The 12738-nt window shown below is 45.0% G+C and overlaps 1 protein-coding gene across 1 annotated transcript in view; it reads left to right on the forward strand.

The window, feature by feature from the left end:
- Positions 1–12738, forward strand: part of PSTK (phosphoseryl-tRNA kinase) — a 109688-nt gene that overhangs the window by 9427 nt on the left and 87523 nt on the right. The gene's annotated exons all lie outside the window — the stretch shown is intronic.

Below are 12738 nucleotides of genomic sequence, written 5' to 3' on the forward strand. Positions count from 1 at the left end.
TTATAAGGGTGAGGAATTGTTTGGGGACGGTCTCTCGGACCTAGTTTCCACAGCTACGGCTGGGAAGTCAAATTTCTTGCCTTATGTCCCTCCACAACCTAAGAAAGCACCGTATTACCAAATGCAGTCCTTTCGTTCTCAGAGGAGCAAGAAGGTCAGAGGTGCGTCCTTTCTTGCCAGAGGCAGGGGTAGAGGAAAAAAGCTGCACCATGCAGTTAGTTCCCAGGAACAAAAGTCTTCCCCGGCTTCCACTAAATCCACCGCATGACGCTGGGGCTCCACAGGCGGGGCCAGGAGCCGTGGGGGCGCGTCTCCGACTTTTCAGCCACCAGTGGGTTCGCTCACAGGTGGATCCTTGGGCTATACAAATTGTGTCTCAAGGATACAAGCTGGAATTCGAGGTGATGCCCCCTCACCGTTACCTAAAATCAGCCTTACCAACTTCCCCCATGGAAAGGGAGATAGTGTTGGAGGCAATTCGCAAACTTTTTCTCCAGCAGGTGGTGGTAGAGGTCCCCCCCCTTCAACGGGGAAGGGGCTACTATTCCACTATGTTTGTGGTACCGAAACCGGACGGTTCGGTCAGACCCATTTTAAATTTAAAATCCCTGAACATTTATCTGAAGAAATTCAAGTTCAAAATGGAATCGCTCAGAGCGGTCATTGCAAGCCTGGAGGAAGGGGATTTTATGGTGTCTCTGGACATCAAGGATGCTTACTTGCATGTCCCCATTTATCCGCCTCATCAGGAGTACCTCAGGTTTGTGGTACGGGACTGTCATTACCAATTCCAGACGTTGCCATTTGGCCTGTCCACGGCACCGAGAGTTTTTACCAAAGTGATGGCGGAAATGATGGTGCTCCTTCGGAAGCAAGGGGTTACAATTATCCCATAATTGGACGATCTCCTCATAAAGGCGAGGTCCAGGGAGCAGTTGCTGATCAGCGTAGCACACTCTCAGGAAGTGTTGCGTCAGCACGGCTGGATTCTGAACATTCCAAAGTCGCAGCTGATTCCTGCGACGCGTCTGCCCTTCCTGGGCATGATTCTGGACACAGACCAGAAGAAGGTGTTTCTCCCGGAGGAGAAGGCTCAGGAGCTCGTGACTCTGGTCAGAGACCTCCTAAAGCCAAAACAGGTGTCGGTGCATCACTGCACGCGAGTCCTGGGAAAGATGGTGGCGTCATACGAAGCCATTCCCTTCGGCAGGTTCCATGCGAGGATCTTTCAGTGGGATCTGCTGGACAAGTGGTCCGGATCGCATCTTCAGATGCATCGGATGATCACCCTGTCCCCCAGGGCCAGGGTGTCTCTTCTGTGGTGGCTACAAGGTGCTCACCTCCTCGAGGGCCGCAGATTCGGCATACAGGACTGGGTCCTGGTGACCACGGACGCAAGCCTCCGAGGGTGGGGGGCAGTCACTCGAGGAAGAAACTTCCAAGGGTTGTGGTCAAGTCAGGAGACTTGTCTGCACATCAATATCCTGGAACTAAGGGCCATATACAACGCCCTGAGTCAAGCGGAGCCTCTGCTTCGAAACCAACCAGTGCTGATTCAGTCAGACAACATCACGGCAGTGGCCCATGTAAACCGCCAGGGCGGCACAAGAAGCAGGGTGGCAATGGCAGAAGCCACCAGGATTCTTCGGTGGGCGGAGAATCACGTACTAGCACTGTCAGCAGTGTTCATTCCGGGAGTGGACAACTGGGAAGCAGACTTCCTCAGCAGACACGACCTCCACCCGGGAGAGTGGGGACTTCATCAAGAAGTCTTCATGCAGATTGCAAATCGATGGGAACTGCCACAGGTGGACATGATGGCGTCCCGTCTCAACAAAAAGCTAAAAAGATATTGCGCCAGGTCAAGGGACCCTCAGGCGATAGCTGTGGGCGCACTAGTAACACCGTGGGTGTTCCAGTCGGTCTACGTGTTTCCTCCTCTTCCTCTCATGCCAAAGGTGCTGAGAATTGTAGGAAAAAGAGGAGTGAGAAAAATACTCATTGTTCCGGATTGGCCAAGAAGGACTTGGTACCCGGAATTGCAAGAAATGCTCACAGACGACCCATGGCCTCTGCCTCTCAGACAGGACCTGTTACAACAAGGGCCCTGTCTGTTCCGAGACTTACCGCGGCTGCGTATGACGGCATGGCGGTTGAACACCGGATCCTAGCAGAAAAGGGCATTCCGGAAGCAGTTATTCCTACGCTGATAAAGGCTAGGAAGGACGTGACAGCAAAACATTATCACCGTATATGGCGAAAATATGTTGCTTGGTGTGAGGCCAGGAAGGCCCCTACAGAGGAATTCCAGCTGGGTCGATTCCTGCACTTCCTACAGTCAGGTGTGACTATGGGCCTAAAATTAGGGTCCATAAAGGTCCAGATTTCGGCCCTATCCATTGTCTTTCAAAAAGAACTGGCTTCACTGCCTGAGGTTCAGACGTTTGTTAAGGGAGTGCTGCATATTCAGCCTCCTTTTGTGGCACCTTGGGATCTTAACGTGGTCTTGGCTTTCCTGAAATCCCACTGGTTTGAGCCACTTAAGACGGTGGAGCTAAAGTATCTCACGTGGAAAGTGGTCATGCTGTTGGCCCTAGCCTCAGCTAGGCGTGTGTCAGAATTGGCGGCTTTGTCATGTAAAAGCCCCTATCTGGTTTTCCATATGGACAGGGCAGAATTGCGAACTCGTCCACAGTTTCTGCCAAAGGTGGTGTCATCTTTTCATCTGAACCAACCCATTGTGGTGCCTGCGGCTACTCGTGACTTGGAGGATTCCAAGTTGCTTGATGTAGTCAGGGCTTTGAAGATCTATGTTGCCAGGACGGCTGGAGTCAGGAAGACTGACTCGCTGTTTATCCTGTATGCATCCAACAAGCTGGGTGCTCCTGCTTCAAAGCAAACCATTGCTCGCTGGATCTGTAGCACGATTCAGCAGGCTCATTCTGCGGCTGGTTTGCCGCATCCAAAATCAGTGAAAGCCCATTCCACAAGGAAAGTGGGCTCTTCTTGGGCGGCTGCCCGAGGGGTCTCGGCATTACAGCTTTGCCGAGCAGCTACTTGGTCGGGTACAAACACATTTGCTAAGTTCTACAAGTTTGATACCCTGGCTGAGGAAGACCTTGTGTTTGCCCATTCGGTGCTGCAGAGTCATCCGCACTCTCCCGCCCGTTTGGGAGCTTTGGTATAATCCCCATGGTCCTTACAGAGTCCCCAGCATCCACTAGGACGTTAGAGAAAATAAGAATTTACTCACCGGTAATTCTATTTCTTGTAGTCCGTAGTGGATGCTGGGCGCCCGTCCCAAGTGCGGACTTTCTGCAATACATGTATATAGTTATTGCTTAATAAAGGGTTATGTTATGTTGGCATCCATTGGTTGATGCTCTGTTGGTTGTTCATACTGTTAACTGGGTAAGTTTATCACAAGTTATACGGTGTGATTGGTGTGGCTGGTATGAGTCTTACCCGGGATTCCAAAATCCTTTCCTTGTAATGTCAGCTCTTCCGGGCACAGTTTCCTTAACTGAGGTCTGGAGGAGGGGCATACAGGGAGGAGCCAGTGCACACCAGATAGTACTAAATCTTTCTTTAGAGTGCCCAGTCTCCTGCGGAGCCTGCTATTCTCCATGGTCCTTACGGAGTCCCCAGCATCCACTACGGACTACGAGAAATAGAATTACCGGTGAGTAAATTGTTTATATATATATATATATATATATATATATATAATATCTATATCCAGTAGGTGCACACTCACTGCTACAAGATCACCATGGGCGGTGCTCCATAAAGGGCTTCAACAGTCCATAAATATCCAAAGAGAAGTACAGGCACTCACCACTTTCCAAGCAATTGATGCACTTTTGGCAGCAATTACAGCCGCAAGTCTTTTTGAATATGATGCCACAAGCTTGGCACACCTATCTTTGGGCAGTTTTGCCCATTCCGCTTTGCAGCACCTCTAAAGCTCCATAAGGTTGGATGGGAAGCGTCGGTGCACAGCCATTTTCAGACTCAGAATCTGATTCAAGTCTGGGCTCTGTCTGGGCAACTCAAGGATATTCACAGAGTTGTCCTGAAGTCACTCCTTTGATATCTTGGCTGTGTGCTTAGGGTCGTTGTCCTGCTGAAAGATGAACCATCACCCAAGTCTGAGGTCAAGAGTGCTCTGGAGCAGGTTTTCATCCAGGATGTCTCTGTATATTGCTGCATTCATCTTTCCCTCTATCCTGCTGCTGAAAAACATCCCCACAGCATGATGCTGTTACCACCATGCTTCACTGTAAAGATGGTATTGGCCTGATGATGAGCAGTGCCTGGTTTCCTTCAAACATGACGCCTGGCATTTATGCCAAAGAGTTCAATCTTTGTCTCATCGGACCAGATGTTTCTCATGGTCTGAGAGTCCTTCAGGTGCATTTTGGCTAACTCCTGCGAGGCTGCCATGTGCTTTTTACTAAGGAGTGGCTTCCATTTGGCCACTCTACCATACAGGCCTAATTGGTGGATTGCTGCAGAGATGATTGTCCTTCTGGAAGGTTCTCCTCTCTCCACAGAAAAATGGTCTGACAGTGTGACCATCAGGTTCTTGGTCACCTCCCTGACTAGGGCCCTTCTCCCCCAATCGCTCAGTTTAGACAGCTGACCAGCTCTAGGAAGAGGTCTGGTGGTTCTGAACTACTTCCATTTACGTATGATGGAGGCCACTGTGCTCATTAGAAACAGGATGCACCTAAGCTCAATTTTGAGCTTCATGGCAAAGGATGTGAATACTTATATACATGTGATTTCTTAGTTTATTTTTAATAAATTTGTAAAAATCTCAAAACAACGTTTTTTCACATTGTCATTATGGGGTATTGTGTGTAGAATTTTGAGGGGGAAAATGAATTTATTCCATTTTGGAATAAGGCTGTAACATAACAAAATGTGGAAAAAGTGAAGCGCTGTGAATATTTTCCGGATACACTGTATCTCTATATAAATAGATCCTGTTGGCTTGTATTATTTACTAGTACTCCAGTCCTTTGAAGGAAATAAACATCCACAGGCGCTATAATTAGAGGGAAGATAGATGTAGCATTGTTAAGGGCAATTACAACAAAAAGTAGTGGACATGGGTCATCAAAAAAAAAAAGTTGGGATATTAAAAGAATTAATTTCCCAGTGCATCAGTCATAGTCTATAGTAGTTTAAAAATGGGTTGCTCACATGGCATGCTGCCATTTTGTCTTATTTCAGTAAAGGCTACCAGGCATCAGGCAGACTGTGGGGCAGATGTATTAACCTGGAGAAGGCATAAGGAAGCGATAAACCAGTGATATGTGCAAGGTGATAAAGGCACCAGCCAATCAGCTCCAATATGTAAATTAATAGGATCTGATTGGCTGGTGCCTTTATCACCTTGCACATATCACTGGTTTATCTCTTCCTTATGCCTTCTCCAGGTTAATACATCTGCCCCAGTGATTGTGACCACTGATTACCTATTGCTGTTTTCTGAAAACAAAGGTAAGAAACTTGGATTATTGTAGTATACAGTATAACAAAAGTTGAGGACATGTACTGTCAGAAATTATACGTTGATAATCAGTGTTTCATGTGCTTTTAGGTTAGTGAAAGAGTTAAATGTGGCACTAATTTGGTGTTACATCCGTTACGTTTTTGGGTATTTTTTTTTCCATAATTTGGTTAAAAAGTTGAGTAAATGCATGATATTTACCAGATCTCTAAAGGCCCCCATCCACTAGTCAGATTTGGGCAGTTTTCTTCAGATTTCGATGCATCTGACCGTCATATCTGAAGAAAAGTGTCACATTGGATGGCTCTTCAGATCCAATGCTCACTCCCGTGTCAGATATGTCTGAACTACAGATCTCTGAGGCTGCCCCAACTATTTATCTGAATCTGAAGAAAACAGGTGCACATCGGATTGTTTTTTTTACTTCAGATGTATGTGATCAGATTCATCTGAAGCGTCACTTGACTGGCATCTCCCTGGCCACTCCCACCCACCAAGAGGGGGAACAGTGGCAGCAGCAGCATCAGATCAATCACATGTAGCATGTGTGCATCAGATATATCTGATGCGATCTGGCACATGATATATCGCATCAGATATATCTGAAGTGAATGTAATGAAAATTAAAGCCAGGGTCTGATCCGATTCCCAGGACGCTCCCGGGAGAGTTCAAGAGAAATCTGATGCTATCTGCAGTTCAGACAAGTCTGAGTAGTGGATGGCCACCTTAATAGTTTATGAGATGATTAAAAATGCTTTGCCATTTATTCACAACTTATTTCCTTTGGCAGTTCTGTACTGTAACCTATGTAACATGCTCAACGTAACGGATGTAACATAGTTTATGTTACATGTGTTACATCAACATTGCGTCATTGGCCCTCATTCCGAGTTGTTCGCTCGCTAGCTGTTTTTAGCAGCATTGCACACGCTAGGCCGCCGCCCTCTGGGAGTGTATCTTAGCTTAGCAGAATAGCGAATGAAAAATTAGCAAAACTGCTACTAAATAATTCTTAGCAGTTTCTGAGTAGCTCCGGACCTACTCACAGATTGCGATCAGCTCAGTCCGTTTAGTTCCTGGTTTGACGTCACAAACACGCCCTGCATTCGGCCAGCCACTCCCCCGTTTCTCCAGACACTCCTGCGTTTTTCCGTCACGCCTGCGTTTTTTGCAAATGCCGGGAAAACGCTGAGTTACCACCCAGAAACGCCTCTTTCCTGTCAATCATTTACCGATCAGCAGTGCGACTGAAAAGCGCCGCAGAATCCACAGCCAATCTGCTAAGTTTTTAGTTAAATAACTAAGCGCATGCGCCCTGCGTGCCTTGCGCATGCGCAGTTTGCAAAAAATCGCAGCATAGCAAAAATCGGCAACGAGCGAACAACTCGGAATGACCCCCATTGTTTCATAGCAAAAACACAGTTGAGGGCGATAAAATCAGTGAAATCCAAATCCCTTGAAGATGGTGAAGGTCTAATTCATGTTGATTTTTCAGAAAATTTCAATATACGGCATCAGGATGAGATTATGTCTGTCCACTGGGTTTCTGAAGGGGCAACACTCTATACATGCACCATCACACAAAATAATCAGCAGAGTCGTTATATTGTTGTAAGTGCTGACTTACAACATGACAAGTTCGCTATTCTTGAATGCAATCAACTCATCCTTAGTAGCCATGGACAGAATCAGCCACCCATTTCAAAACTTCACATGTGCTCTGACGGTGCGACTGGCCAATTCAAGACCCGGTATACACTTACTGTTGTGACAAACCCCGAACTACTGCACCCAAATGTGAAGGAGTAACTTGGACATTTTTTGGGACTACACATGGGAAAGGTCCAGTGGATGGGTTAGGTGGGACAATAAAGAGAGCTGTATGGAGAGCTATCCTTCAAAGGAAAGTCACAGTCAAAAGTGCTATGGAATTTTTTGAAACTGTACAAAGAATGTCAGAGAAAATTAAAGTTATCTTCTTCTCCAAGGAAGAAATTGATGTATGTAGGCAGCAGAAGCAAGGTGAGTGGTCAAGTACTAGTGTTGCCCCCATTCCATATTCAAAGAATTTTCACTTCTTTCAAAGTGACGCTACAAGCAATATATTCCAAGGTTGTGAATAAATCCTCAAGAATACCAACGATCATTTAAGGATATACATGTCTATCAGCCAGCAGATGTACAACAAAGTGTTGATGCAAATGTCACGGCTAAGAACGATGACTTTGTTATAGTAAAGTATGACAGTGACGAATTTTATGGGACCGTCACTGATATGAATGAGAATGGGGGTGATGCATCCAGCCAGAGGTGGGTGGGTATGGCCAAAACAAGATGATGAGATATGGTACCCATCTGAAAACCTTGTTAGAAAGGTAAATGACCCTGTAGCAGTTAATGTAAGGGGCCTTTTTTCATTTCCTGATTAATGTATTTGATGGTTACATCCGTGATGATTTTCGGGTTACGTCCGTTACACATACATTCCATTAAATATTGCCAAGGTAATAAGAATTACTTTTCTGAAAATTGTACTAAAACAATCTGTGTGGTTTATACTTTATTGTAAAAAAGTGTGGAATAAATATCTGTTGTAGTTTCAGAGAAATCACACATTTATTTTATTTCAGAAATTACCATGTCCTATCCCGGTCACATCCGTTACATATAAACAATGTATTTATTTACAGCAGACAACAATGGTAAACAATGTATTTATTTACAGCAGACAACAATGGTGAGGCTTGTTCACACTTCATATTTTTATTCACCAGTTGTGGTAAAATTTGCTTCTTTATGTGCATTTTAAATTTGAAGCAATCCAGATATTTATCACAAACATTTTATGAGAGTTATATCCGTTACTTTGGAATTGCCCACAACTATGAATGAAAGTTTCCACCAATAGGTAGCATTAATTTATCCTTAGTGGATACTGACTAACAATCTTGGACTAAACACAAAGTGTCCTCTTTCCAACTCCTTGGTAGCCTTCGTAGGTACAGCTGTCTATATTGTTACGGTTACTGGAGAACTTGCAGATTAGATAGGTAACCACTACCAAGCAAGGCTGCATGTGGCCAACAGAAGGATCTGGTTTGCTAAGGGTAAGTCTGTTGTCAGAGGCTATAGAATGAATTTCTTCCACTCATGGAGTTTGTATTAAGCCTCTGTATGTGTATGCAGAATGGCTGACCTTGCTTGTGGTGTTAACTAGGGCCAACCTTATCCCTAGACTCTGGTTACAAGTGAGGGGTGCAGTGTGCTTGCTTTGATATCACCCTCCAGCTGTTCAGTCCCTCGTTTCTCTCTAGGGATGGCCATCGACCATCGATAGTTGCAAGACATTGATGGCTAACTACTGATGGGTGATGGTTTTGCCATCGATGACAGAGAGCCAACGGTTCCCTGCCATCGATGGCTGAGTATAACCAAATTTTTTTTTTTTACTGGAGCTTAGCCTCGCCCCCAACTAAACCCTACCCCCGATTTTTATTGGCCCAAGGCCCGGCCAGCACCTCCCAGCAGTGGCCATCGAGTGGTGCAAACCATCGATGGTTCACCATGGATGGTTTAAGTACCATCTATGGTTCTCATTGATGATATCATCGATAGCAAACATCGATGTGCAACCCACCGATGGCCATCCCTATATCTCTCAGCTTCTCACTCTGCTAGCTGACTGTAGACACTCCCCCGACTCCACTCTGCACTATCCTATTGGTGGCCAGTGGATGCTCTCTCTCACACCTATCACTGAAGCCGGCTTTTTGATATCAGCAGTTCCTGCTACCTGCTTTCACTGCAGCCACTTGGCTGTCAGCATTGGGACACTCTCTGCTGCAGCTGCCTGGCTGTCACCTCCACTCAGGCAGCTAGCACCCATCCTGGCATCACTCCCCCACTGACAGTGCCCGTTTACAGCTCTACTACAGCAGCACTATGAGCGGGGAGTTAAGCACAGGGGGGCTGCAGACTGGTAGCTGTGTCTCCGGCCATGCTTCCCTGCTCCCTCTCTGGCTTTACTCCCCTGTGCCTGGCTGCATGTTTCCAGCTCAGATGTTTCCAGTTATGGCAGCCAGGTCACAGGGAACGCAAGCACTAGAGGGAGGGATCACCAGACTGGCTGTCACCTGTAACTGACAGCTCTTTTATACCCTGCAGTGAGGTACAGCTCCGCCCACTGGCAATCACCCCAGCACAGTCTGGGCGATAGGCCCTGCCCACTGGCAATCGCCTCATCTCACTAATAGGCTCCTCCCACTGGCAATCACCATCTTAAGCCCCACCCACTGGCAAGCACCCCACTGCTAGATTGACAGCTGGGAGTGAGAGGAGTTACTAGAATGTTCCCTCAGTCACTGGCCACCAATGTGTATATACATACATTTAGAAGATTACCAAGGTAATAGGTTCGGCGCTTTTAAGGTGTGATGCTTCTCGTTGAGCAGCTGTAGAGAAAGGGGTAGTTAGCCCCTGAGAGTTACGAGAAAAGACAATATATACAGCGCTTGAAAAAACTGGATATGGAAAAAACAATTATGTTTTATTAAATGAAATATGTTGCAACAATTAGTTAAAAATTAATTCATAGATGTACATCAATTATAAAATGATATTTATATAAAGTTATTGGGCAAGCACAGCACAGCAATATAGTTTGGTATATTACCAAAGGTCTGTCCTTAAAGAATTTTGTGGACTTACATCTGCCAGCATTGAAAATTGCCCCCAGGACTGTGGCACAAGTTCCTAGGAGTATATGCACCAATTGATCTCTCAACTTCTCATATGGTAATATACCAAACTATATTGCTGTGCTGTGCTTGCCCAATAACTTTATATAAATATCATTTTATAATTGATGTACATCTATGAATTAATTTTTAACTAATTGTTGCAACATATTTCATTTAATAAAACATAATTGTTTTTTCCATATCCAGTTTTTTCAAGCGCTGTATATATTGTCTTTTCTCATACATACATTTAAATTGTATATAAGCTAAATGTAAATAAATAAATTAAATTTTTAATAAATATTTATTTATTTTTATTTATTAACAGTTTCTTATATAGCGCAGCATATTCCGTTGCGCTTTACAATTAGAACAACAGTAATAGAACAAAACTGGGTAAAAACAGACAGACATAGAGGTAGGAAGGCCCTGCTCGCAAGCTTACAATCTATAGGGAAATAGGCATAGATACACAAGGATAGATGCTACCTATTGCATAATGGTGCACCAGATTGCTAGGTTCTTAATGGGTTGTATGATGATACCCCACAAAGTTATCCAAGTGTCAGGAGGGTGTGAGACTAAAGAAAGACAAGATATGTGATGTTATGAATACTCTACAGAGGATGTAATTAGATAGGGAAGCACTGAAGGTTATGTGGGTGGGTCTGGAATTTGATAGGCTTGTCTGAAGAGGTGAGTTTTCAGGGAACATTTAAAGGTTTGGAGACTAGAGGCGAGTCTTACTGTGCGTGGGAGGGCATTCCACAGAGTGGGTGAAGCCCGGATAAAGTCCTGTAATTTTGAGTGTGAACAAGTAATGCGTGTGGATGAGAGACGTAGATCTTGTGCAGAGCGGAGAGGTCGGGTAGGGAGATATTTTGAGATGAGTGAAGAGATGTATGTTGGTGCAGTTTGGTTAATAGCCTTGTATGTGAGTAAAAGTATTTTATATTTAATACGGTAGAATACCGGTAACCAATGGAGGGACTGACAGAGCGGATCTGCAGACGATGAACGTCTGGCAAGGAAGATTAGCCTCGCAGCTGCATTCAAAATGGATTGTAGTGGTGAGAGCCTATGTTTATACATGTTGTTTATAAAGAAAAAATGCAGGTGCACACTCTAAGAACACTGGTAATCAGAATAATTGATTAAGGTTTAAAGGACCTAATTCAGAGCTGATCATAGATGTGCTACGATCAGTGTCGCAGACATGCGGGGTGACGCCCAGCACAGGGCTAGTCCGCCCGGCATGTCTGGCTCTGCCCCCTGCACAGGTACAAAAGCATCACACGGCGGCGATGCTTTTGTACCTGACAAGTAGCTCCCTGCCAGCGCATCTCCTGCGCACTGGCAGGCCGCTACTCGCCGCGTCCTGGGTCACAGCAGCTGCATGTGACATCCCCCACCCCAACCGTCCGGACACACCTCCGTTGTTGGGACCGTGCCCTGTCAACGGCGTTTTAACACCATTGGCACGCCCCCTTCTGCCCTGCGACCGTCTCTGCCTGTCAATCAGGCAGAGGTAATCGCACCAGGCGATCGCAGCGATGCAGTCTGAATTATCCCCATAGTACTATGGGGGTAATTCCGAGTTGATCGCAGCAGGAATTTTGTTAGCAGTTGGGCAAAACCATGTGCACTGCAGGGGAGGCAGATTTAACATGTGCAGGGAGAGTTAGATTTGGGTGTGGTGTGTTCAATCTGCAATCTAATTTGCAGTGAAAAATTAAGCAGCCAGTATTTACCCTGCACAGAAATAAAATAACCCACCCAAATCTAACTCTTTCTGCACATGTTATATCTGCCTCCCGTGCAGTGCACATGGTTTTGCCCAACTGCTAACAAAATTCCTGCTGCGATCAACTTGGAATTACCCCCATTATGTGAGGTAGAAGTTGTTGTAATTAGAGTTGTAGCTCTATACTGATAGAAACACATGTAAAATATATATAAATGGTTAATTTTATCTATTTACACTTCAAAGGATTTTTGCTGTGCAGTCTGAACATGACCAGTTGTGCATACTTCACAATGAGGCCTGTTTCTAATTACATTGGAAAAACCTCTGTTAGGAATGGTTTATGTGTTTTTCTATTAACAGTATATTACAACTCCTATTGTGTTCCCATCACAAATAACACAGGGAACCTTTCACGGAGGAGCTTTATTCCAATTTCAGGTTACCCAAGCCCAGTTTCCTCTGAGGAGTTATTACCATTAGAGGAGTCCTACCATATTTACTATTCGTTGTTTTTCAGTCCCTAGATAACTGTTCAATTATTTGTTAATATATAATTTCTTCAGTGGTTTTTATATATCTTTTTTGTTCTGTTATTTTTTTAATTAAATATTGTATACAAACCACCACGGTTCTCTTCATTAGCAAATTAATTGGATTGGGGCCTGATTCAGACCTGATCGCTGCTGTGTGTTTTTGCACAGCGGGCGATCAGCCCATAACTGCGCATACA

The sequence above is a fragment of the Pseudophryne corroboree genome, chromosome 3, assembly GCF_028390025.1.
Source record: "Pseudophryne corroboree isolate aPseCor3 chromosome 3, aPseCor3.hap2, whole genome shotgun sequence".
NCBI lineage: Eukaryota > Metazoa > Chordata > Amphibia > Anura > Myobatrachidae > Pseudophryne > Pseudophryne corroboree.